This window comes from Myxocyprinus asiaticus, chromosome 28 (genome assembly GCF_019703515.2).
Source record: "Myxocyprinus asiaticus isolate MX2 ecotype Aquarium Trade chromosome 28, UBuf_Myxa_2, whole genome shotgun sequence".
Taxonomy (NCBI): domain Eukaryota; kingdom Metazoa; phylum Chordata; class Actinopteri; order Cypriniformes; family Catostomidae; genus Myxocyprinus; species Myxocyprinus asiaticus.
In genome coordinates, this window is record NC_059371.1 from 10,170,261 (window position 1) to 10,196,896 (window position 26,636).

Consider the following 26,636-nt stretch of genomic DNA (forward strand, 5'->3'; position numbering starts at 1 on the left):
TGGAGGAAATGGGTAATTGAAAATAATATTTGCTGTGGTCTCCCATTCAATGCTGTTGAAGTTTACCCTGCAAACGTTTACTTCCGCGTTCCAAAACCAGGAGTGTGAAAAAGGTCTATAAGTGCTAGTCGCTGTCCCTGTGGGAGTGCTGAAATGTGATCGTGTAGTGTCTCTCGTCATTGTAAGTTTATTATAATTTGACGCGTAACTTTATAAATACATTAACTCACTGGGAAGGTTTAAAGTTACTCTCTTAATCTAACTAATTAACTACACATATTTGTGTTATTATTACTTGTGCAGTACGATCTGTTATTTTTACACAATCAAATTCATCTGTGGGTTGAGGTGAAAGCTGTAAGGTCAGTGAAGACTTATCTATATATACCGTGTTGGCAATAGGCACATTGCAAGTGCACAATATAATAAGCAAAACATTCAACAAACAAATTCCCTCTGAATTTAATTTGCAATTCAATTATGCGGTCACTTTGTGCCAACTGCATGGTCCTGCACACAAATATGTATAATTTATTGATTTATGCTACTAAATTATTTTATCAAAGCTCATTAAGACGCTGACTACCACACCTGGAGTCGCAAGTTAAAATCCAGGGCATGCTGAGTGACTCCAGTCAGGCTTCCTAAGCAAACAATTGGCTTGGTTGCTAGAGTGGGTAGAGTCATGTTGGGTTAACCTCCTCGTGGTCGCTATAATGTGGTTCTTGCTCTCAGTGGGGCACGTGGTGAGTTGTGCATGGATGCCGTGGAGAATAGCGTGAAGCCTCCACACACGCTAGGTCTTAACGGTAACACACTCTACAATCCACATGATAAGATGCGCGGATTGATGGTCTCAGATGTGGAGGCAACTGAGATTCGTCCTCCGCCACCCAGATTGAGGGAGTCACTACGCCACCACAAGGATTTAGAGTGCACTGGGATTTGGGCATTCCAAATTGGGGAGAAAAAAATCTTTTTTTTTTTTCATTTATCTATTTTATGCCTTCATTTTAAACTATAAATTATTATATATTAGATAAAAAAAAATAGGCCTATATAAGTCAATTGATATAAGTAGACCTATAAAATGATATTGGCTGTAGTGAAAATCGTAGGAATTCAAACGAGTGCATGATATCATACGAATTTAGAAAAGTCATACGAATCCTGTCAATTTCACTGTAATAGTGTGTTGGGATAAGATACAGTAAGTCCATTTTTTGAAGACACGAAAGTGGACACTGGCCCAAGATAAGTATTTCAGAGCAGTTCAGTGATATTTCACAGATCTTTTATGCCATAAGTGGATAAAAAGTGAATTTAGATCTCCAGGGTTGATTTGCCCTCTACAAATCAAATGACTCTGTAAGGCAAGATGGTCGCATAAAGATGTTTGAATGGCTGCCTGGGGACTGAATGTATAAAATATAGCTGTAATATGCCCAACAATAGGATGGCTTCAAAACTGACATGTGGGTGCGTGTTTGAGATGTTTTATTCTCATTAGTCTATTGGGCAGCAGATGGTCTGTCATGTGTCTGTTACTTGCAAATCAGCACAGATGTTCAACACGCAATTAGCTCCAACATTAAAACCCCAAAATATATTGGTTACAATACAGTTAGGGAAATTCTGAGAAAACCACAGTACATCTGAATCTCTTTGATTATAGTGGGTGGGTTTTTTGGGTGGGGGGTCGATACATGAATAATTCATGGTTTGTAATTTGTAGTGTAATTGCGATTGCTATTTAGTAGTGTTTGCTAAAGCAAGAGAGAAGGCAGAGTAGGATGAAACAGAATAAAAGGGAGCCTGTCACCCCATCACATGGAGAGTTCACTTAGACCTACTTCTGCTACATAAAGATGTTATCTCTCTCCCTATTCTGTCACCATTAAAATCTCCATCCTAGTGAAGGACTGGAGAGGTGGTGGTATGTGTGGTTTCACAGCTCTTCCTGTATGTGTGGATTAACTTGCCACTGCTACTCTCAGTTTGCGTAAGTATATGCGTGTCTTTGTGTGACTTTGCCTACCTCTGCGTGTGTGTGTGTGTGCATGTGTCCTTGCCTTTTCTCTGTGTGTCCTGTTTGATTTATCCTCAGTGGAGGGGCTTTGATGACTCCCTTCTGATCTATTTGGTTGAAAAATAAGAGAATTGCGCCATTGCTTTCTACTTGAGCACAAGAGTGGAAAAAATGAGGCACAGGGGAAACTGTGCACATAAACGCACACTCCTTTCACATTACTGCTGTTGTTGAAACTCATTTACTAATATATGTTCCATCCCTTATGCATGAGACAAGACAAGTTGCATTTGATTGCAGCCTCTGTGTATGTACTGTATGTGTGCACTAGTAGTTAGCGTGGTACTGTATTTATGGAAATGCAGACAAAATGGGTTAGTTTAGTCTGTAGTTTGGTTGCCACCCATTTAGTCTTGAGTAGCCAGACTGATCTCAGAGTGAAATCAGAAACAGTAGTGTAACAGTATAAGGATGGGCAATAAAGTTTTAATGCAAAACTCTACATAAAACAAACATAAACCATAACACAAACAAACACACTCAATGCGGCCGCGTGCATCTCTCTCTCCTGAACCGGCATCTCTGGCTGCCCCTTATCTCGCTCTCCCGCTGATCAGCTGATTCAGCACCAGCCGTGCTCCATCACAGCCTGGCCACGCCCTCCTACTCGTCACACTCCTCCCCCGCCCGATTCAGGCCAGGGCGCCACCGGTCTGACTAACTCCCCCCACCTTCCGGCCGTTCTGTCAGCCGGTGGTCCACCCCGCCTCCTGTGAATCTGGAGGGAGAGATGAGGGGAGGAGTGGGGAGAGGGAAAGGGCGAGCAGAGACAGAGAGAGAGAGGAGAGAGAGATAGAAAAGAACTTGCTCGCCGGCTCCCGGACGCTCCGGGTCCTCCGCCCTCTGACGGATGCCAGCTTGCTCCTCCCCCGGTGGATGGCAGCGAGTCCTCTCCCGCTCCTCCCCTTCTCGGCAGATGGCCGCGGTTCCTCCGGCTCTCAGCTGTCGGCAGCGATCCCTCTGTCCCCAGGCAGTCGGCTGCAGCTGCTCCCCTGGTGGATGGCAGCAGCGAGGACTCCGCAACAGCGCATCCCTCCTCCCTCCCGGGTTTTCGGCACCACTGTAACATTATAAGGACAGGCAAGGAGGAGGCGGGAACCGGCTGAACAGTAAACATAAACTTTAATGATATAAATGAACTTAAAACAATATAAAACATAGGGACACATACACACATGCAATGCGGCCGCGTGTGTCTCTCTCTCTCAAACTGGCGTCTTCAGCTGCCCCTTATCTCGCTCTCCCGCTGATCAACTGATTCAGCGCCGGCCGTGCTCCATCACGGCCCGGCCACGCCCTCCTCCTCGTCACAAGTAGGTTGACTTTTCTTTAGCTAAAATCGGTCTGTGCTTACTGAAATGCAAAACACTGCCCCCACTGGCCAAAGCGATAAGTGTTGTTGGGTGTATGGGCATGTAAGCGAGCTGTTTTCAGCTGTACAGGCTGTAATACAGTGAAGGGGAATGCATAATTTATAAACTGAAACCCCCAAATGCCAAACCTAAACCTAACTATCAGTGGAGTAAAATGTAATATAAGAGAGAAAAATGCAACCTCTAAAACGCACTTGTCACTGATTATGCGAACACAATTACTTCCTGGTCTTAAAGCGTAACCCCGGGTCTCCCACGCTGCTGATGCATCGTGATTCCGGACGTGCCACAAAGAATGGTTAACACGCTGGTGATAGGAGACGCCACTTGTCAGTGAATCAGCTGACTTTCCATTCTCTTATATCAATTGTAGCTTATTTTGGCCAAAAAAAAAAAAAACGCCTAGATAGAAATAAAACATCTGACTGACAAATGACATGCCTCCATTCTTAACCTGCAGTTTAGAGGTATGTAAATCTAAAATAGTTGATACCAGACCAGCATGGAGAAAAAATAAAAATAAAGAAAAAAACGTTGCAGCAGAGTCGGCCCACAACCTCCTGCTGTGAACACAGAAAAAAATATCAGCCGAAATGTGTCTAGACTTGGTGATCAGACTTTCTGTCTGTCCAAATGTAATAAGTAAATTTTTTTTTTTTTTTTTGGCATAATTCAAAGGACAAGGCAAAATACTACTTATAGAAATCTATATTACAGTTTTGGGTTTGATTTCCTTGCTATGCGTTCTTCTGTCTATGTTGGGTTTCATGTTTGGGGCATGGTGTCTGGATCCTGACTCTTCTATCTAATTTGGTTTCGGTTCTGATGTTGGGATCGGACGCTCATGCTCCATGTCTTGTCTTTGTGTGCGCATGGCTTCAGGTTCGGTTCTTTTGCCATGCGCTCTTCTATCTGTCTTTTGTGCTGTGTTTTTTGTTTGAGCACATGGCTTATGATTGTGTTCATTCACCTTGTGCTCTTCTGTCTTGTCTGTAGGGTTTGGTAGAAATATTGTTTTTCCGATTAATGGCGATTTTCATTTGAACGATCTCGATATCGATTCTTAAACCCAAAATTGATCTTTCACTCAATGTACAACCCTCCACTACAGTGAAAGGAAATTATTGCATTTGCAACCACATTTTGTGCTATGACTAAAGTGAATGTATTTGGCAACTGGCTGGTAAATGTTTACATTTCACTCACCAGTAATTGTGTAGTTTAGTTGTGAAGTGTTCAGCAGTGAGATCCTTTCACAGCGTGTTGAGAGTCAAAGTTATTCTGTGTAATGTGTGTTCAAGACAAGGTCCACACAACCTATTTGTCATTGAATACTGTCTCTTTAAAACCCTTTCTGTTGATTAAAAACAACTACAAAAAAACATGTAATTATAATCATGCATCGCACAGATGAGTTAAAGCCATTCAAGTCTTTCTCGTTAACATGCGCTCATTTAAAGGTGCTGTTTACAGAAATGCCGTTTTTTGTTAAAGAGACAGTACCAGTTTTAGCACATGTTCAACAAATCAATGAAAATACTTGTAAATAGTATAAATGATGCTATTTAACAATAAATATGTAACAAAAATAATATATGAAATATAATATCTTATTTACTGATTGAATACATTTTTGTTCATTTTTATAAAAGCTAAAATGTGACCAAAATGATGAAAAAGTAATCAAATATAATTAGTAAAATAAATATTTTCCTAATGTACCTTGTTAAAAGGTCCCCTGCATAATTAACAGCATTAGCTGGGAGATCATTTCTTTTATATGTAAGCAAAATGGAAATTATAATCTATATAGAATCGAATCGAAACGAAATCGGATCAAGAGTTTGTGAATCAGAATCAAACTGAATCGGGAAATCTGTGTCAATACCCAGCCCTACTTGTCAGATGTGTTAGTGTGAGCACATGGCTTCCATCAGGATTGTTTGCCATGTGCTCTCCTGTCTCTGTCCTCATTTCCTTCCCTATTTTATCTCCTTGTCCTGTGCCAGTTCGTTGTCAAAGGTACACGTGGAGATTCTCCCAGTTTGTTTGTTTGTTTGTGTCGGTCCATTTGTCCATCTGGAAGATCCTGTTCTGAGCTTGGTACATGAGGCTCCCCCTTCCCCAGCCTGGCCTACTCTGTTCTAGCCCGTTTTTGGGACATTTGTTTCTTCCTTACGGGGTTGTTGTTGTTGTTGTTGTTGTTGTTGTTGTTGTTGTTGTTGTTGTTTTTTAATAAAGCCCATTTAAAATTCTGGGATTGAGTCCTCCCTTCACTACTCCCGTGACAGTTTCAAGTATTTTTTTAAATAAGCCAAATTCTCTATATAATTTAACAGGTACATGTGCAAAATGATCTATTACTTTTAGACAATCAGTTTTTATACTAACCCTTTGGCAGTGTAATGGTCAGCAACTAATCATAGAAATTCTGGATGCATATGCAGATGCAAAACTGTACTTTGGTAAGTATTTTAATCTTATGTGTTTCATTTCTCCTCAGTGTTTGTGCATCTTCACTGGCTATCTGGAGAAGATTTGGGCCCATCTCTGTCAGGTAAGCAATATAACACTCTCCTCCAGCAAGTTCTGATCTGTCCCTCTCTGTGCAGTTGAATGTAACTTTCATCCTCTCTCTTACATACTGTCAGTCAAACTCCAAAAAGTTTCGAAACAAGAACCATCAAACAGACACTTGCACACTTAGATTTATGCCACATGCACTTTCCTGTCTAGTACATAGACTCTAATGGCTTGTAAGGCAGTTGTGGGCACCTGAGGGCAGCTTGTCTTGCTCGTTGATGACCCTTGTTGTCTTCAGACTGTTGCCTGGATACTAGGGCCATAGAGGTGGCCCTGACCATCAGGGAAATGGCCACTGCTAATGGCTGTCAGGAGAAAAGCTTCGAAGCCTCTAGGGCTCAAGCTGATGATTGTAAACAACTTTCTCACAAACATGAAAAAATATCTCCTTCCCACAGCACCTTTCTGTTCTTCCAAGTAACAGCACTAGGCAAAAAATAGGAGTCGGGAAGAGTCTGTCACAACATCCAGACCAGAATATCCATGACGATGGACAGGGAAGGAGCTGTGTGTATTTCATATGTACTAAAAAGGACAATGGTTAAATGAAATATGGTCTGATCCAAATATTGGTGGCTCTGATTGTCTCCCAATACAAGTTGGAAAATTGCTTCTGTTTCTGAGCTGATTCATTACACACTCTTACACACACATATACACACTAATTTTTGCTTTCATTTTCACTCAGGCTCTGACCTTCAGTCTTTCTCTCATACACTACTTTTAGATACCATCAACCAATCTACACACATACTTCACTCCTGCTTTACTCTAGTGCAGATGATGAAAGGTGAAATGTGTACATGTTGTTTTTAAGCAATATCACAAGAGTGAAATATGGCCCTACATCAGCACTTCTGTGATTCGGCCGCAGGCACGAGGCCACAGGCAATCACAGCAGTGCTGATTTAGGGCCATATAGCATGACTGCGAGTGTGATATTGCTTATATACAACAGTTCAATGAACAAGTAAATGTTAAAAAATTAGGAAAAATTGAGTACGGTCCAAAAAAAATTTGTGCATGGAACTACTTTCTTACACCACGGATCAGAATCTGCCACTGCTGGTTCAAACCAAATGATGTGTCCAAGCCTCTCAAAAACATCACTATAGAAGTACTAGTATCATGGCTTGGGCTGTTTCTAACATGTTATTGGAGAAACAAGGATGTGTGTATGTGTGTGTGAGAGAGAGAGAGAGAGAGAGAGAGAGAGAGAGAGAGATGCAGCGTGTGCGATCACCTGTTGATGATGCTGTAGTTTGTTAGTCAGCTTTCTGAAGATAATGTCATTTTGGTGAAATTCATCTTATTTTCTCAGTGGAAAAATATCCGTCCAAGTGGGGGTATTCCTTCCTATTCTGCGGTAGCTGGTGTGCAAGAGTCATTCACTATAAAAACCGCAATTTCCGCCATTTTGAACCATACGTCCTCTACAGTGTGGAAAGTCCGGTAAGAGGTAAGCGCCTTGAGTTTGTGTAGTTAATCAGTCTGTTGTGTCTCTCAGATGTGTTGAGCCTTAATGCTGAAGTTGTTCGTTTAAATCCGTTTAAAGCTATTTCCTAGCTTTATTAGTGTAGTAGTAATACGAGCGATCACGTAGTGCTGTTGAATGTAAACACTGAGTGACGATGACTCAATTCACATCACCAACTGGCTCATATTACACACAAAAATAGCCTTTTGCCTCCACCTGCTGGCTAAAATATGTAATGTCACAAAATTAAATGTAAAGAGACAGTTGGCTCTTAACACATCTGCACTGCTCTTACACTTTAGTTTAGAATGGCACAACCACAAGCGGAGTGATACAAACAGTGAAGTATCCGAGTGCTGATGGTGTGAGACCATCAGTACACATGGAACATCTCGTCCAATCAGATTCGAGGACCGGAACTAACTGTTGTATATTCAGTTATATCTATTTCTCTCTTTGTCTTTCTCACCTATGAACACCTATTGGGGCCAAATGACTGTAAGACTATAAGCATTTACATTCAATCAAAGCTGCTCTCAAAGAGAGTGAATCGGTGTGAATAGACAAGTGAGAATTACACAAAGGACAGTCTTAGCTTAAATCTACATTTCTACGGATTGTGTAGGTTGGTTGATTTTGATGTGCTATAAAGTAGGATGTTAATTTTGTTGTGTAACCCTTCATTAGGATATCGTGAACTGCGTGGCCTCCCTCGCACAATGTGTAATTTCAGCACAGCTAATCTAGCTAGACATCTCTTCCCTTGAAGATTGAAACAGATGTGGTTTTGTGAACATAGCTGCCTAAACCCTAATTACCATAATAACATGTATGAGACACAGTTGCGGTTCAATTGTACTGTCAGGATCCTGATTCCCTAGTTGAGTTGTGTCTGGACCCTGTCACCTGTTTTTCTGTGTTTGTGCCTGTTTTGTGTATCTAGTGTCAGGATCCTGTCACTTTGGTTAGTCTTGATTATAGTTTTTGTGGCTGGATCATGACACTAGTGTTGTGTGAGTGCACTTGGCTTTGTGTTTTCTCATTGCCATGTGCACTCGTGTCTGTGCTGTCTTAAGTGAAACCCCACCCCCTCATTTACCTTGTTATTAGTTCATTTGCCTCACCTGCTTTCCCTTGTTACCCTCCTCATTTCCTTCCCTATTTAACCTCATTGTGTTCTCTGTCCTGTGCCAATTTGTTGTGGTTTGCACTCTGTTCATCCTTGTCGGTTCCTGTCATGCCCAGTCATCTCTGTTCCATCCTGGTGTATTGAGCCCAGTTTGTCTGCAGTGTGCAATCCAGGACCTTGGAGTTTTCCCCTTTGGCGTCATATTTATTTGTTTTGTTATATTTTGAGTTAAATAAAGCCCATCCTACTCTCTGCATTTGAGTCCTCACCTTCTCACTACCCCCCTCACCTGACATGTACAACAACCAGTGTAAATGGATGGGGAAAATACAGGCTATTTGTATATATTTTATCTTTTTTTTTTTTTTTTTTTTTTTAATAAGTGAGTAATCACACTGGGTGAAAATAACACTAGCCACACAGAAGAAACAGACAAAACAATAAAAAAAAACTTTGAATATCGGGAAAGGGGTCTTTAGGGCATGTTTGAAATGGGTATTTTTGCGTTGGTGACCAGAGTTCGAATTAGTCTTGAGACCTCTACCGACAAGATGCTACTACAAGTTACATATCACAACAAAAAATAGAATAATAATAACATATTTCTAGAAAATATAAAAAAATTCAAATATTAAATAGTATTATATTATCAGTTCTAATAGTATGTTATAATTACTGCTTATAAAATGTTATTAAATTATGTGTAATTATACTTTATAGTACATTTTATATGTTTTTATATTACTGTTTTTTAATATGTAAAATATTTATATAAATGTTTAATATATAGTCATAAATCCGAATATATAGTTGTAAATCCTGAATATCTGGTTATAAATCCATATATATATTGTAAATCTGAATATACGTGTATAGTTTTAGAGTAATCTATAGTTATAAATCCCAAATATAATGTTATCTGAATATATTGTATATCTGAATATTTAAAAAAAATCCTGAATATTTAAATGTAATGCTAAATATGTTGATATAAATCTAAATATATGAATATAAATCCTGACAATATGGTTATAGATCGTAAATCTAAATATATAAATGTTAATTTGTGTGTGTGTGTGTATATATATATATATATATATATATATATATATAGTTATAGTTATAAATGCTGAATATATTGTTGTTAATCCGAGGATGTTATAAATTCTATATATAAAATGCTACTCTGAATACATTATATATATACAATTCTGGATATATGAATGTATATCCTAAATATATAGTTTTAAAACTGAATATATAAATGTAAGTCCTGAATGTATAAATATAAATACATATTGGAGGACAAATTGGAAATAATTATATGAATTCTAAATATATATTTATAAATCCAAATATATAACTTTGAATTCAAATATATAGGTATATATCTAAATAGATTGTAAATCCAAATCTATAGTTGCAAGTCCTGAATATATGGGATTTATAACTGATAAATAAATGTAAAATGAAAATATCATTATAAATCTGAAAATGTGTGTTAAAATGCACAATGCATAAAATGTTTATTATTATTTGCACTGAAGTGCAAATATTATTTGCCACTATTTATGCTGGAATGCAAAAATTATCTTCCACTATTTACACTTTAAAATAGTGTCGCCTTGACCTTTTTGGATGGATGGCTAACTTCCAGTATTTAGACCGAAGTCATAATTCAGTCATTCTTCTAAAACAAGATAACATCTGCTCTTCATTTCTCCTCTATGCAAACCTTTGCTATTGACTTTGCAGAAAAAGGAGGGGTCTTTTTAACAAGGCTGTGGCTTAAAGAGAGCCTTTGACAGCCATTCAAAAAGTTTGTTTCCCAAAAAGGCAAACCATCTGTTCATTCAGATCTCAGCATAATCATCCTCTCTTTTTCTTATTTCTCTGTGTGGTCTGAAGCTTAGAGAATAGTTAAAGATAGAGGGTGAGAGTGTTTAACCCAAAAAAAAAAGAAAAAAAAAAAGGAAGAAATCACCCCATTTTCTCATATCCATACTATTAAACAACAGATCATCTGTTTATATTGGATCTTTATATACAAAATACAGCTTCTAACGCTAATTGAGCGAGACTAATCTGAATAATCCAACTTGTTCTCTCTTTTTCTTTGTAATTCATAAAATTGCATGACAGACTGCACTCTGTGTCCTCAGACGCGTTAATCCCCATCAGATCCCTGTGGCCGTTACATAAATGTCATAAACTCTTTCATAGTTTATGAACGCTGGCAGGAGGTCAGCCAGAAACTGCATGGGCTGTTCTGAAACACAGATTATGAAAATCTAAAAGCAAATGGAAGTTGAAAACAGACACCTGCAAATTAATAAAGCATCCATAGTACTTTGGAGTTTATTTCAAAAGCTGTGAAGAGTTGTGTTCGTCTGGTTTTCAGTGGAAAGAGTTAAACAACTTACTGTTTAAATAGGAAATATGTAAAAATCAGAAAGAAAACTGTGCTTTTTATGCCATTTCATGGGGTCAGTAACATGTCTGGATTCGAATGGGGTTGGAAGTTAGAGAAGTTGAGATGTAAGAGAAAGGGAAAAAGAGGTTGGTGACAGGAACTCAATATAATGACAGGAAGTTCAGTTGGACTTTGTGTACACGCCCTGGTAAAGATATCCATCAAACAAATTTAGAATGTTTTGTTGTTATTCCTGTCATTGTTTTCTTTTACATAATTTATCAAAAAACTGATGTTTGCTGCAATATGGAAGTGACCTTCACTCAGAACCCCAGGGAGATGGAAACAATAGCATGACACTTTTTACTTTTTTTTATTATTATTTATTTTATTTCATGGGTGGTTTGTTGATCTAGTGGAAAAAACACTGCTCACTTTTATGTTTTCCATAATCTTGTTCATGGATGAAAGTGCCAACAGGCCTGGGCACAATTTTTATTCACACAGATTTCTTTATCTAAACACTTGCTGTTCTCTAAAGAGTTCCTAGCAAGAAAAAGGGAAGAGGAAAGTTGGAGTTGACCTTCTTACTGTGGCCTTCTTATGTCTTACATGACATGTTGACGTCATGTTTTGGGAGTGCGTTTTCTTAAATCGGCCAAAGTGATTTGTTGTAGACAGAGAACTGCTATTTGTCTGCAAATTAATTATAGATGGACAGTGGGAAATACACACATATATATAGATATAGATGACTCAGAAATTTCCAATTCATCCATGCCACACAGTAGCATTTTGCCTGTGACCAGGGAGCGCAGAGTTGTCAAAACCTTTATTTCCGGTATAGTTGGATTGTTTCGATTCATGGGAGAATGTGACGCTGTCATTCACAATCGTAAAAACCATTTTACATATTCAATCATATTTTCAAATGAAACATTATTTAATGTCAATGTCATTTCAAAAACCAATGAGAAGATGCAACTTGCTATAATGGCAGGAGAACAAGATGGAGTCCATCTTAGCTCCGCCCCTACTTTCACCTTTAAAACCAATTGTGTGGAAAATAAAGATGGTGGCTGTAAGAGTGTTAAAGTCAAGCAGCATTTATTAGCTCTGACAGCTAACTCATGTTTTTGGACCCTAACAAAAACAGTGTTTTGTTGTTTTCTGAATAAGTACTCCGTCGTCGAATATAATGGAAGATACTTCTCTAACCTGTTGATGCAATGGAGTTACTGTTGTGAAAGTCAAGCTTTCTGAGCGTAAAGAATTGGAGTTGTAAACCTGGGGATTTATGAACAAATTAAGTTTTTCACTTTGGATTGACCTGTGTCCAACTTGAAAAGTCAATAAGAAGCTGGGTCTGGAACTAGCATTAACGGTGTCGTGAGTAAATCACCAACCAAAGCTGACTAAACTGCTCTGACTGCTTCTTGACTACATTATTGAACCTTGTTATTCTCTGGTGGACCCTCTGGGTTTGATGATTTTTTTGGACTTTTATGCTTGTGGGACAATTCTTGCTTTGTATGTTGAATTGATGACAATATAATTGAAAAAGACTGCAAATATTGGGTGTTTTGAACTTTATTTCTTTATTTCCTTATGTCCTGTTTATTTTGGAGAATGATACCTTTTTTCCAAGGCTAGGGGTTTATGTGAGAATTCTTTACTAAAATTTTCCATATACTTTGTGCGTATTAACTTTTTCCAATGTAACTGAAATAATGATTTAACTGACAGAAAGAAACTGACAGTCACCCAATTGACAGCTGGTCACTGTCTGGCACCCCTAATTCAGCTAAAAACAAAGTTAAGGAAAAGTGAGAAGCGTTATATGACGTAACTGCATCTCTAAGTTTACAAGAATGAAAACACCCTTATGATTTAGGCGACACCTTTTTTAAAAGGTCAATGTCAATATTATTATAATACAATATTCCAATATATTGACTCGATTGTGATGTGAATTGACAACAGCAGCCATGCTTTGGATTATTTGCGATTCACTCTTAGGGATTTAGGAGTCCTCAGGACGACTTCTAAGTTGTCATGGGTTTAAGAGCCAATTTTAGCATTAAAATGCTCAATGAATTACTTTTAGATGAAAAAGTCCTACAATTAGTTACACGCCCCTAATTTTTAAGAGTTGCTCCTAAATTTCTGAGTTAGGAGCTACTTTTAGCCTTAAGATGTTTTGTGAATACGGGTACAGGCTTAATTATTTTAACATGAAATGAAGAAGAAAACTGAAAATGAATACAACATTTAGGATCAGCTGCTTTGTAAAAACGTAAATATTTCTCTTTTGTCTTTGAAATAGGGCTAAAAGTTAATATCTTGAGTCTTTGGCCTGACTTTATTTAGTTGAGCTTTGTTAGAACTGAGATTTGCAGAAGCTCTACATTAATGCACTAATGAAATGCCCTTTTAGTAAATTTATTTGGCTTGCATAATGATGTTTCTTTCTAATTGTCTTGTCACATTTATATTTCTGATCTCTTTTCCTTGTGATCTTTGGATCTTTATATTCTGCTTAATCATGTTGAAATCTAATCTTCGACTAATCTTCCAACATCCCTGCTGAAATTGCAGAGAGGGAGAAAAAAGAGAGAGCAGTAGAAGTCATTGATTTTGTCACCTAGTTCCTGCTGAATGATTTGTCAATAGAAGGCCACACACTGTTCCAAAAATTCCCCCATGGTGACATTTTAGATTATCATAAATCTGTTCCTTCAGAGATGCATTATGGATCAGCAATGTGAGTCAAATTTCTTCTCGTGTGCCATTTATAAATAGTCTCAAGTTTTTAGTTTAACAAACTAGAATATAAAATTTTCTCAATAAGGTGGCACTGCTATTTTTAAAATGATGTAGCTTTTTAGTGTAGTGTTGAACATTCAAACTGAATGTTTTTCCACCCAAATTCTGCCTCAATGTGGCAAATTTTCACGTCACATCCATTCATAGAAATTTGAAAAGGATATACCAATTTTAGCAGACAAAACATTCAACCTCTGTCACAGATTTTCCATGAGATCAATTTGTTTCAATAACGAAGCAATTCTATTAAATACTAGGGTAGAGTTAAAGAATGCTACAAAGTTACATAAACTCTGACAATATTTCAGCAATCTTGAGTCCAGTATTCAATGTCAGCAGTTTAGAATCAACTTACAGTGTTCGATTCGTATCACACTTTTGAGTCTTTTCTTTTCACTGGATCAGTCAAACCAAGTCTGAATAATTTCTAATCCAATTAGAATCACTCTTTTGAATTTTATATTTTCACTGGATCAGTCAAACCAAGTCTGAATAATTTCTAATCCAATTAGAATCACTCTTTTGAATTTTATATTTTCAATGGATCAGTCAAACGAATGGCTGATCCATTGAATGAAGTAGCAAAGAACTCCAGTTAAGTGCTTATAATTTGATATGCCTGTTGTGAGAATTGCCAGCCTTTTTAGAGGAGAGATTGTACTGATGTGTGTAGGTTCTACTGGTTGTTTAGATCAGTGTTACTATCAGAAATAATTAATAATTATTTATTTAGTTATTAATTAATATTTAAATTAAATAATAGAATGTAACTCATTAAAACCTCATAAGGGGCACCAGTAAATGTAGTGCGCTTTCGTTAAGGAGCGGGTTTGGTTATTAGCAATAATTAATAATTATCAAAGATAATTATTCATTATTAAAATCAATAGAACATTGATTTGAATCAATGTTAGCTCTTTTAATCCTTCACATCAACAATCAAACATAACCATCCAGTTCAATAGAATATTAATTATTATCAAAGAGAATCATTAATTATTAAAATCAATGGAACATTGATTAGAATTAACACTAGCTTATTAATCCTTCAAATTCAACAATCATCAAAGATAATTATCAATTATCAAAATCAATAGAATATTAATAAGGATTAATATCACCGGGGCACCACCCTGGAATCAGGGACTAATAACCAGATAGTATAACAGTCTCAATATTAGATTGTTCTCTTAGGAAAATCGACATCCAAAGAATATCGTCCTTCGAAAATGGAACAGTGAAGGCTTGAATCCGAGCACTGACATCCCCTGTCAGCATTTAACACAGGTGTATGCAAAACAAACCAAAACACTTCTCTGAAATATAACAAAGTTTATTTATGCAGTAATATCAATTAATAATCAATACAATGCAGTCAATAAACTTCCGATTTACTACAAACTAAACAGTGATATGATTAGATATGGTAACCAAAATAATCCTATAACACATGAGAGGAAGGGGTGTGTGTGGTTGTGTGTGTGTGTGTGTGTGTGTGTGTGTGAGGAGGGACGAGCACAAAATGGCGGACGTGACTCTCGTGGAGTTTACGTCACGTGAGATTTCTGGCCAGAGAATATGGCCGCGAATGTGGGCAGAGAGAAGCCGGTCAATGGCTTCTGCCCATTTATCGCGTGTCTCCGCTTGTACGATAACTTAGGGACAAAGCTGAGCTTCATCACAAAGTTATCTACTAGCAAAAAATGTGTGCAAGAATGTTTGTGAGGGGTCGCGTGTGTGTGTGGTTAGTACAAGAGAGAGAGAGTGGCGGCACCACAGCCGGTTTCGCCATCGTGGGAGAGAAAGCAACTGTTAGTTTATCACTCAGAGACGCAGTGGACGGCTCGTAAACCGTCCTGCGGTCTTTGGTTCTTTAATGGATAAACTCAGTGTGCCGGTCTCACCCGCGATGGCGGAAATACACAACAGTCCAATGTGGTTGGACTACAACACAGCAGATCTAATTCGTGATAACAGTACATTACAGTAATACCTTGAGTATTATTAGCAGCAATGAGTGGACTCAGCGGTCCGTAAACTGTACAAGCAATAACCTTGATACACAAGAATAACACACAATAATATTCTATCTCTGCCCAGACGTAAACCTCTTACTTGAATCTTATGAGGACACAGACAAATGTGTTTTCCTCCGTCCTTTAAGTCCGACTCAGTTCCTCAAGGCTCGGGTGATGACGGGAGGCCATTTCCTCGCTCTGTCGGCGAGCGGTACAGCTGCTGATTCTTGGCGGGCTGGTGGAGAAATCAGCGAAGTCGGCTTGATTGAAGATGGAAGAGAAATCTTTTATCTCTTCACTTCTGCAGGCAAACGGATGAAGATGCGGATTGCTCAGCAGTCTCCTTCAGATCCGTTAGTGTGCGGTTGAACACAGAGTAATCTCAATTCATCCAGCGAGATGGAGATTATATGGCCACAGTTTCAAGTCGGATGTTACTTCCTTGTGCCTCGAGGCTACACCTGAGAGCAGCGATGAGCTGCGTCTACGCAACGTGAGCAAAGTTGCTGGAAGCAATTCCCGGAAGGATCTCAGAGATATTTCTGCTCTCGATGACGTCATGGTTGAGGGGCGTTCTATTGTGTGCCTCATCCAATAGGAGTTGAGAGTTTGATCCTTTAGTGAGCAAGGCTTCATGGGATTTGTAGTCTGTTTTGGACTCCCTTTGTTTGATTTTGGCACGGTTTTTATCAGTAAGATTTATGACGGAGTGTGTGGGCCTCAGTTAGGTTTTACGACTGTGTTAGGCCTGCCTTTGTCTTCTATATGAATACATGAGGCCCAAAATGTGTGTGCTATTTAAAGGTGTGTAATGTCTGCAACACTCTTCACCAAATGGAATTTGAAAATTAATCGCTGTTTCCAAACAGATTCAAATAACAACACATGTTGCTATGTCGGCTGGAGGGGCCACAAAAAAATTATTAGGTACTTTTTAGGTAAAAAAAAAAATAAAAAAACCTACAGTGGCTGGTACAAAAAAGGCTGACTACAAAAAGTTGTCTGACAATGGCTGACTACAACAATTTGGTAGTTTGGTCTTAGTGGACTATATCTGCTTAAACTGGTGCTGCAGAGTAAGTATGAAGATTTGCTATTGCTAGAATATACACAGAAAAGCTGTTGTTGCCCAATAGGGATGTCAAATAAAAATTTGAATTTAGAATATTCGTTGAATTTAAGAAAAAAAAAATGCACATTTTAATGCTAAAACTGTGTATTTGAATTTTGGATTTGTGCCAAGCACTGACGATGACTTCAGATTGATCGCATTCTTGTGCTAAAAAAGGCTAGACACAGCGCAACAAATACTGTTTAACCGAAAGCAGGTGTCTCAATATGATTTTCCTTTTTTTGGGGGGATTTTTCACTGTTATTATGAAGTTTGAGTCGGGGGTAGTATACTGTGGCATCAGTAAGTGTAACAACATGTGAACTGTCTATTGAAGTGCCCTCATTTTTCTTTTGACTTATCATTTGAAAATATGGACCAGCTAAAATGTATTTATTTTATGCATGAGTTGAAAATGTAATGCTCTTTTTTTTCCTTTTTTTTTACAGCCAGGAATGTTATTTGCAGTAATATAACGTGATGTATGGTTTAAGTATTTAAAGTGCCGTCTTGTGGACTAAGGAAACAATGTCAATTTAAAAAAAACATCAGCTGACTTTAAAATTTGAAAATGATTAGAATTCTGAAAATATTTAAGGTAAAAATAAACTTAGTTTATCTACCCAGTTGACAGCTCTACTGCCTAATGCAATCACTGTCAGACATGCAATCACTGTGAAGCAGCTCTAGACATTTGATGCTGGGGAGGAGGAGGGTTTCAGTGAGAACTCTCATTGCACGCCATAGTGAAACTAGCTTACTTGCCAACAACTGAGGCGATTTAAATGTTAGACAAAGAGCGAGTATGCAAGTTAATTGGCTAATAGATTACATGTTCAAAGGACCTATTAGCTTACACCATGTAGAATTTCATGATGTACGAATCATTTGACCGAACATTAAGCTGGCATATGAGAGAATTTTAACATCGAAAGAATATCACACATCAGTTTTAAGCTTGGCTGGTTTTTATGTTGAGGTGTGAAGGCTGAAAATAATAGCAAGAGTTGTTTGATAGCAAGTTTGATGTAAGTGTGACCACTTTTTTTATGTCTTAATGTTTTTACTGAGAAATGTTTGAAGGTGTGATGAAACAAAAATGTTAATTTAGTCTCAAGGTTTGGTTGATTTTTGGTATTGCATAATTGCAAAATGATATGGTTTAACAAGCTATAAATATTTCATCACGCTGTTGTTCTCTATTTTGCTACTTGTATTTCCCCCCCAGAGCAGAGACTTCTTTAATGTGTAGTGCTAAAAATACAGCTTCAGAAACATACAGATGACACTGACACTGCCCATTAGTGAGGTGAGCTATGGGAGGTGGACTCTGCTAGCACGCTGCTTTGAGACCCGTCTGTATTTCATCCCTTTATGCCATTTTTACCCAGTTCTGTTGCTTTCGTTTACTTTCATCCCAGCATTTATTTTTCATCATAATGCCTTCGTTCTCTCTCTTAACCGTGAATATTGACAGATGGATTGATGAAGCGCTGAAAGAATTTATGGGTGAGCAATTAGATGCAGGGATGGAACAGCACGTGTGCACATGTGCAATCTGGTGTGTTGTGTTTCGCTGTATTTCATGGTCTCATCTGTGAGTGTAATTTCACAGAATGGGAGCAAGAAAAAAGACTCAGAGAAAAAAATTGGGGAGAGAAGGTTGAGCAGATAAAGGGAGAGCAGGATGGAGAGAATATAAAGAGAGAGACAGATGCTGAAAATGGTGTTCACTGTGGCTCAGATCCTAATTTATTACGCAGCTCTCTGGAATGCTCGATTCTGATTGGTAAATCGCAGCAATCTGCTGTGAAATACTTTTCATATAGTGACCGTTAAACTTTTAAATTAATCGTTGTCTCAAGCAACTGATTTTCTTCATAGCTGTGCTAGTTTCATGTCTCTCAAATCAAAACATGGTCTCTTCCTTTTCGCATGATAAAATAATTTTGAAGTCAATATTTTGTGTGCATTTGCTCCTTTATTTGGTAACAAGCCCTGTAGTAAGCATGATAATGTACAATCAGCTGGTCATTAAATCAATATAAGACCTATTATGGTTCTAATCACCCTGTCCAGGTTTATTTGCAACATGAGCAGCTGACTACACATTATCCCTATGGATGGATGGATATTTAGACAGACACAAAGAGAGATTTCACTATTCCTTCCCTTCATACTGCACATACTCAAACAGACCCATGTGAAATAGAGAAAGAAGAGATAGATTTCAGAATCAAAATGTTGAACCGACCCAAAGCATAACGGCAAGGCAGTGAACGAGCTGTAATTATGGCTGGACAATTTGCTGTGGTTACTGTGGGCCTCGGGCACAGGGGCTGAGGGAGAGCGGGATGATGGATCAGGATGTGATCATTGTTTTGTAACATGCAGAGGTCATAGCGGAGGCGATGACTGAATCACAGAGAGAGGGAGAAAGCCAGACAAAGAGAGGGAGAGAGAGTTTTCAGTGTGTGTGCACCTGTTAACCTTTGAATTGAGCTCTTGTGTAACACCTCTTTCTCTGACCTGATTCTTGCATTGTTAATCCTTCAGGTCGACATGTTGTTCATAACTAGATCAACAAGTCACTGGAACAACAAATGAGGGCTAGAACAATTTCCAGCACAATTTCACACACAAACGTTTACCAAGCTAAATGAGGATATACCACACACTGTTGTTTATATATATAATATATAGATAGATAGATAGATAGATAGATAGATAAAGCTAATTGGAATCACTGTTAAACATTTTCTTAAATGAGGATATGCCCAAAAGGAGGATATATCAGATTTAGCTTACTTCTAGGGGCAAATTTGTCCCCAAACTAAAGCTAAGTACATACACACACAAAAACTTTTACACCATTAATTCTAAACCCATTCAACCTTTTAATCTTGTCAGTCCTGTACAGAGTGATGAAATGAATCTAATACCAGTTAAACATGGACTTATCTAAGCACTGTACTGTCTGTCTGCATTTTTACTAACAGCTAGATTAGAAATTACACAAGAATTCCATGTAGTTCCATGAATTTAACCACTAGAGTTGTATGGATTACGTTTACACTTTTATTTTTTTAAAGGTCTGATCACCATTCACTTGCATTGTATGGACCTACAGTGCTGAGATATTTTTCTAAAAATCGTCATTTGTGTTCTGCTGAAGAAGAAAGTCATACTCATCTGGGATGGAATGAGGGTGAGTTAATAGTGAGAATTTTCATTTTGGGGTGAACTATCCCTTTAACATGAACATGCACGGTTATGAAATTATCTCAAATTTTAACCTTAAAGTGCCATTTATATACAGTATATGTTATATTTATACAGCATTACTGTAGCACTGATTTTAAATGTATTATGGTAAATTTCACATTTCAAAAAGAAACAAACTGAATAGTTAATTTAAACTACAATACAGTGACTGTGTTCAGAATAGCATACTACCATATTGCTTGTACTATTTCTGATGCATGTATACCGTGTATACTGTGTATAGTATGCTGTGAAATGCCTTCATCCATGGATGACACACATTGGAAAAATATGACATTCACTAAAAAATTTGCTTGATATGGTAACATCTAAATTAACTGGTTGTATACAAGTCAAAAGTATTATTTAACATTACTGATTAATTAACCTCACTGAATGCAGCAGGTTACACTGAAAAAATATATATTAAGGGTTAGATCAGGTAGAAATAGCTCCTTAAGGTCATCAGGTTACCACTTTTTACAGTGTACTACGTTAATTGAAATTTGCTGTATGCAACAGAGCGAAGTATTGTGTGGAATACTGTAGCCTACAATACAAAGCGTTCGACTTTCCAGTGTGATGAATGAGCTGGAAGTAATATCTGCCACATTCTCCTTCTTGACTCATTGTTTGATCAGACTACCAATACATTTTTTCCACAAAATTGGATTAAAAATGCAAAACGACTGTTCATTACCAAGATGAACATAGCAAATGTTTACCAGACTTGATGCAGATCATCGTTGGCTATGTTTGGAACGTAACACTAGCATTCTGCTTACTATGGTGGCCATGAAGTGCAGAACAAAACAACATGGCAAAAACAAAATAACAATTTAGAAATGCATCAACAAATCAAAACACAACTGCAAATCCAAAAACAAAAGAGCAAATCAGAAAACACAACACCAAATCCAGAAACAAATCAAGTTAGAAAACCAATGGCTAGATAGAAAACACAACAGCAATTCAGTCGAAACGGAAAGGGTAGGTACCATAGCTTCTCACCTGATTGGCTGTGTGAATGAGACCTAAGGGGTATTCCAGAAAGCAAGATTAACTTACTTGACATAAACCCTGAACTCCTGGTTGAAACTTGCTTACTCGTGGTTATTGGTTCCAGAATCCCAGTTCTGGGTTAGTTCACTCAACTGTGAGTTTAAATTTAGAGTTTGTGCGCATTCACAGTGAACTCAAAGGCATTCTCAGCAGAGCACTGAATCCACGAGTCACCATGGAAAAAAACGGCAAGAAGAAATGCGTGCCATATGTCAGTGACGCAGAACATGAAGTTTTAATGACTGCAGATGAGCATTATTTCATCTTCACTCATAATAGTGATAGGAGCTGCATTGGTTTAGGACTGGGGGTTTTCTTGATGGAGAGTATACTGAATGAATGTGTGAAATTTTAAACTTTAAAGTTTTACCGTACTTTTAAAAGCTTAATTCAACATTAATATTAGACCTCTCTCGCCTACATTAATGTTTAATAGGTCAACCGTTGTGTTGTTTGTGTACACTGAACTTCATAATAGGTATTAAGATTCATATTATATTAGTATTATAATAATAATAAGGTTTTATAGCTATAGGTTTAATATTTTTAAGGTAAATTTTACTGGTTTTTACCATGTACTGAGCATGGTAATTTTATTTTACTGTATGTCATGTGAACTGTATGAACAGTACATCTTTTATTTTTAATACCATTTGATGTACCCAGTTTAACATTGGGGTTTCTGAAAACTTTCTTTGAATTAGCATCATTTATCATAGATTTAATGTAAAATGATTATTCATGTGCCTTATAAGATGAAGATCAGCTGTAACAGAGGTGGAGAATGATGGGAGGCACGCAGAGTTATGTGACCATTACGCCCTTTTCTTATTTGTTGTGCCATTGAAACTTGTTTGATGTCTTGTCCCCTAAAAGGTAATGGCTGTGCATTCTCATGTAGAGGGTCCATCTACCTCCAGCAACTTGGTACTGAACGAAATGATGTTGTTTTACTTGAAGATCATGTGTCTGATTATACATTATAGATGTTCATGATCTCAACATTAGTAGCATAAAGTAACTCATCTCTTCCTAGTTGTAAAGGAAGCCCAACTGAAATAGGTCAAAGCCAAAAGGTCCCTATTGAAAGGCAGAATAAAAATTTAATTTAGAGACAGACCATTTAAAGCTTCTAATGAAGTAGAGGAGGCTGAGCTTCAGAAAGATACATCTTTTGTCTCTAAATGACAGCATGTCTCATTTATATTTTCAGATAATAAGGAGAGTACAATGAACAAGTCTGGAAATGTGTGCATTTATATGTACAGTACATGAATTAAAGTGTTAAGGAATCAAACCTCTAACCTCTATGCTATATCTGTGGTCCATGAAATGATCACATATTATCTAGTTAGTGAAGAATTATAATGGGTGATTAATTGCTTAAGCTTTTAATTGGCAGACATTACCTGCATATTGTTACTATGGAATATCATTTTAGAAATAACATTAATATTCATTGACTGAAGGAACTGTAAATAGAATATGAGTGCAATAATAATTGTAATCTATGAAATTTATAGAATAACAATTATTTATTGGTAGGGCTAAATATAAATACATGGAGCCCTGTCTTTACAGTGAAGAGTGTAGAGGCCTTTCCAATGTGTTCTGCGTTAAAAATATTACAGTATTTATACTTCCCATTAAAAGATAAATCACAATGTACATAATTTGTTCACTTCTGAATGCAAATCTGTGGTGTGTGAGATTGGAAATACCGGCGTAAAGAAAATTTGTGAGGTAAAGTAAAGAGTGCAGTTTACCATAATAATGTTTTAAAAGTATAATCATGTGTGTAATCTGAACTTCCACGGCCACTGTGTCGCTATTAAAAGTACACACATTCACTGACAACCTCTGAAACCTACTGACATCTACCTGAAATAAACTAACTCTGGAACATAACCTACTCTGGAGCAGTTTATGTTCAGAGAGTAAGTTGCTATGGCTACTAACATACCCTGAAATTTCCCTCAGTTTTTGGAAACGAAAGTTGAGGCTTTCCACTTACTCACCCGGGTAAGTTTCTTAACCTGCTTTCTGGAATACCCCTCTAGTCATTTCTTCAGGATTGGTTCACTGATTATATCAAAATCTATGTCAAAAGGTCACTGACTGAAAAACTAAATCATTTGGAGTGTTTTCTCTGTTGAGAAAACAGTAACAGGAAACTTTATAACACAGAGTAAAAAGCAGCGAGCAGGAAAATTTAGTTTTAGGTACTATGTTCATCTATGGTCTCATGGTTCATCTAGTGCATAAGGGACCGTCTTAAAGTGCACAACCTGCGCTAAAACGTTGGTAGTGTCCAAGCATTCATTCAATTTGCATGTTCTAACTTAAAAACACTGTTGTTTAAATGTGTGTGTGTATATACCCTTTCCATTTCGACTGAATCGCTGTTGTGTTTTCTGTCTTGCCGTTGTGTTTTCTGATTTGTTGATGTGTTTCTGAATTATTTTGTCTTTGGATTTGCTATTGTGTTTTCAGATTTGTTGTTTTGTTTTGCACTTCACGGCCACCGTAGCTTACTGAATACTGCATAGAATACACTGCTTACTATATTACATTTTTTTTTTTAATGTGAAACAGTATGCAGTATGCAACGATAAATGCTTCAAACAGTAGTATGCTACATTGTTGTCATCGTCACAGTAACTCACTCTGCTAGCCTACAATGGTAAAATGCAGTAACTATGTTGTCACAACACTGAAACTGAGAAAATTTTTCTTTAAAAGTTACTTGGTTTTATTGTGGATGGTGTATTGCACTTTTCACACTCCTTTTTCGCTGAATATAAGCATAGTTGAGTCAAACCCCTCTGTCACAGGACAGATCAAGGGGCCGTTCAAACAAATGCATTTTTATGTCAGTCTTCATTGTTTTTAATAGTTTTCTATGTAAACACGTGCTATATAGATGTTTTTTTTTTTTTTACCTTTGCGCTGTCACTCTGTTTTTTCAACATCTCTTTTAGGCATGGCAATAACTTAATGCGAATCTAGACACGTGTGTTGTGCTCCATTCGTTGCACTGCGTCTAACTTTTTCTTATGCATTTAGTAAAAGTCCCGTTCAAGGCAAGTCAGTTCTCTTGGCGGCTATATTTGGAATGCTCTGGGTTGGCAGGGCAGCTATTTTTCTATCTAAACAAGTGACATAAATGTACAACTCCTATCTACCTGAATGAGAAAAGACCGAATCCTCTGAAACGGTCGGTCAAGATTTTTGATCAAAGAAAATATTTAACATCAGCAGTAAACTTTTTTTTTATATATATATTTAAGATCAGCGCGGCTCTGGTGTGTTCAAGTCATGTCAGGACGATCATATTTATGTGATAGCATTCATGAACGGCGTCACAAAGTCATAATGTTGAATGGGAAACTAATGGGATTTTCTTCGACTTTCTGAGTTGGGGGCGAGTTGATTTAAGTATCGTGATGGAAGAAAATTGTTATTAATAATAATTACGTTTGAAACAAAACAACAGTTCCCATTAATATGTGGCCACACAAGATTGGTAAAATTGATAGATAAAGCATTAATTACTCCTCTAATGTGTTGCTTTTACACTTCATTTAGATGCATTGGTGCTAGAAAAGCTTTCTGCCTTCACTAGTATGTGAAAATTGCAAAACTGGTCTGTTCTTTCCGATTAAAATCACTTGAACGCACATCACATTGTTTTACGGACTTGAACACACCATGTGTACAGTTGCATGCTTTATTCGGTTTAAAAGAACAAACTGTAGAGGAAGATATGGATTAACGCATTACTTTCTGTACACATCTCACTTTGAGCAAACACATCTGAATCTCTTTTTGTCCTCCTGCTGTTGGATCAGTTTCCTCCATGCTACAGTATTTTCTTTGTTTGGAGATTTACATTTACATTTACATTTATTCATTTGGCAGACACTTTTATCCAAAGCAACTTACAAAAGAAGAACACATAAGCGAATCATCTTAAGGAGACAGTGGTACGAAAAGTGCCATATTACAAAGTTTCACTAGCATCAGAATAGTATTCAAAACAAATTAAAGTGCAATTTTTTTTAATATATATATTATTATTATTATTCTTTTATTTCTTTGTGACTGGTTAAGTGCTCATGGAAAAGATGTGTTTTTAGTCATTTTATGAAGACGGATGGAGTTGGGAAGGTCATTCCACCAACGTGGTATGATGAAGCCGAAAGTCTGGGAAAGTGTTTTGGTGGCTCTTTGTGTTGGTACAACAAGGCAACATTCCTTAGCTGACCGCAGACTTCTAGTGGGCTCGTAGCTCTGCAGAAATGATTTTAGGTATGCTGGAGCAGACCCAGTGACTGTTCTGTATGCCAGCATCAGAGCCTTGAATTTGATACGTGCATTAACTGGCAGCCAGTGGAGAGAGACAAGGAGTTGTGTAACATGCGCTCTCTTTGGTTGATTAAAGACCAGACGTGCTGCTGCATTCTGGATCATTTGCAGGGGTCTAATTGCACATGCAGGGAGGCCTGCAATGAGAGCATTACAGTAGTTCAGTCTAGTTATAACAAGTGACTGGACAAGCAGTTGTGTGGCATGTTCAGAGAGGAAGGGACTTATCTTCCTGATATTGTAGAGTGTAAATCTACATGAGATGTGGTCTGTGAAATTTAGTTTGTTATTGATGGTTACCCCTAGATTTCTGACCGTTTTGGAAGGCGTCACTGTAGTTGCACCCAGCTGCACAGTGATGTGTTCAACAGCAGGGTTGGCTGGAAAGACAAGGAGTTCGGTCTTGGCTGCGTTGAGTTGCAGGTGGTGTTCCTTCATCCAGGCTGAGATGTCTGCCAGGCAGGCAGAGATTCGAGCAGTCACTGTGGTGTCATTGGGCTGGAAAAACAAGTAGAGCTGTGTGTCATCAGCGTAGCAGTGTTAAGAGAAACATTGTGCCTGAATGATGGGTCCCAGTGATGTTGTGTATATAGAGAAGAGAAGTGGCCCAAGCACTGATCCCTGAGGTACCCCAGGCTACCTTGAAGGACCTACCTGAGAGATAGGAATTAAACCAGTCAAGCACAGTTCCTGTGATGCCCAGCGAGGAGAGGGTAGAGAGGTAGAGAGTAAGATCTGATGGTTGACTGTATCAAAGGCTGCAGAATGGTCCACCTGGATTCAGCTTTCGCCTGTCTCAGAGACTCCGTGACAGACAGCAGGGCAGTCTCGGTGGAGTGTCCACTTTTGAAGCCTGACTGATTGTCATTCAGCAGCTTGTTCTGTGAGAGATTTGATTGAAAACTGCTCTTTCAAGTGTTTTT

At 37.7% G+C, this 26,636-nt stretch overlaps 1 protein-coding gene across 4 annotated transcripts in view; it reads left to right on the plus strand.

Annotated features, from left to right (window-relative positions):
• Window positions 1-26,636, plus strand: part of LOC127419279 (extracellular sulfatase Sulf-2-like) — a 223,310-nt gene that overhangs the window by 81,920 nt on the left and 114,754 nt on the right. For all 4 annotated transcript variants that reach the window (XM_051660559.1, XM_051660560.1, XM_051660561.1 and 1 more), the window contains one exon: window positions 5,966-6,019. The gene's annotated coding sequence lies outside the window, so the exon portion shown is untranslated. The remainder of the gene's footprint in view (window positions 1-5,965; window positions 6,020-26,636) is intronic.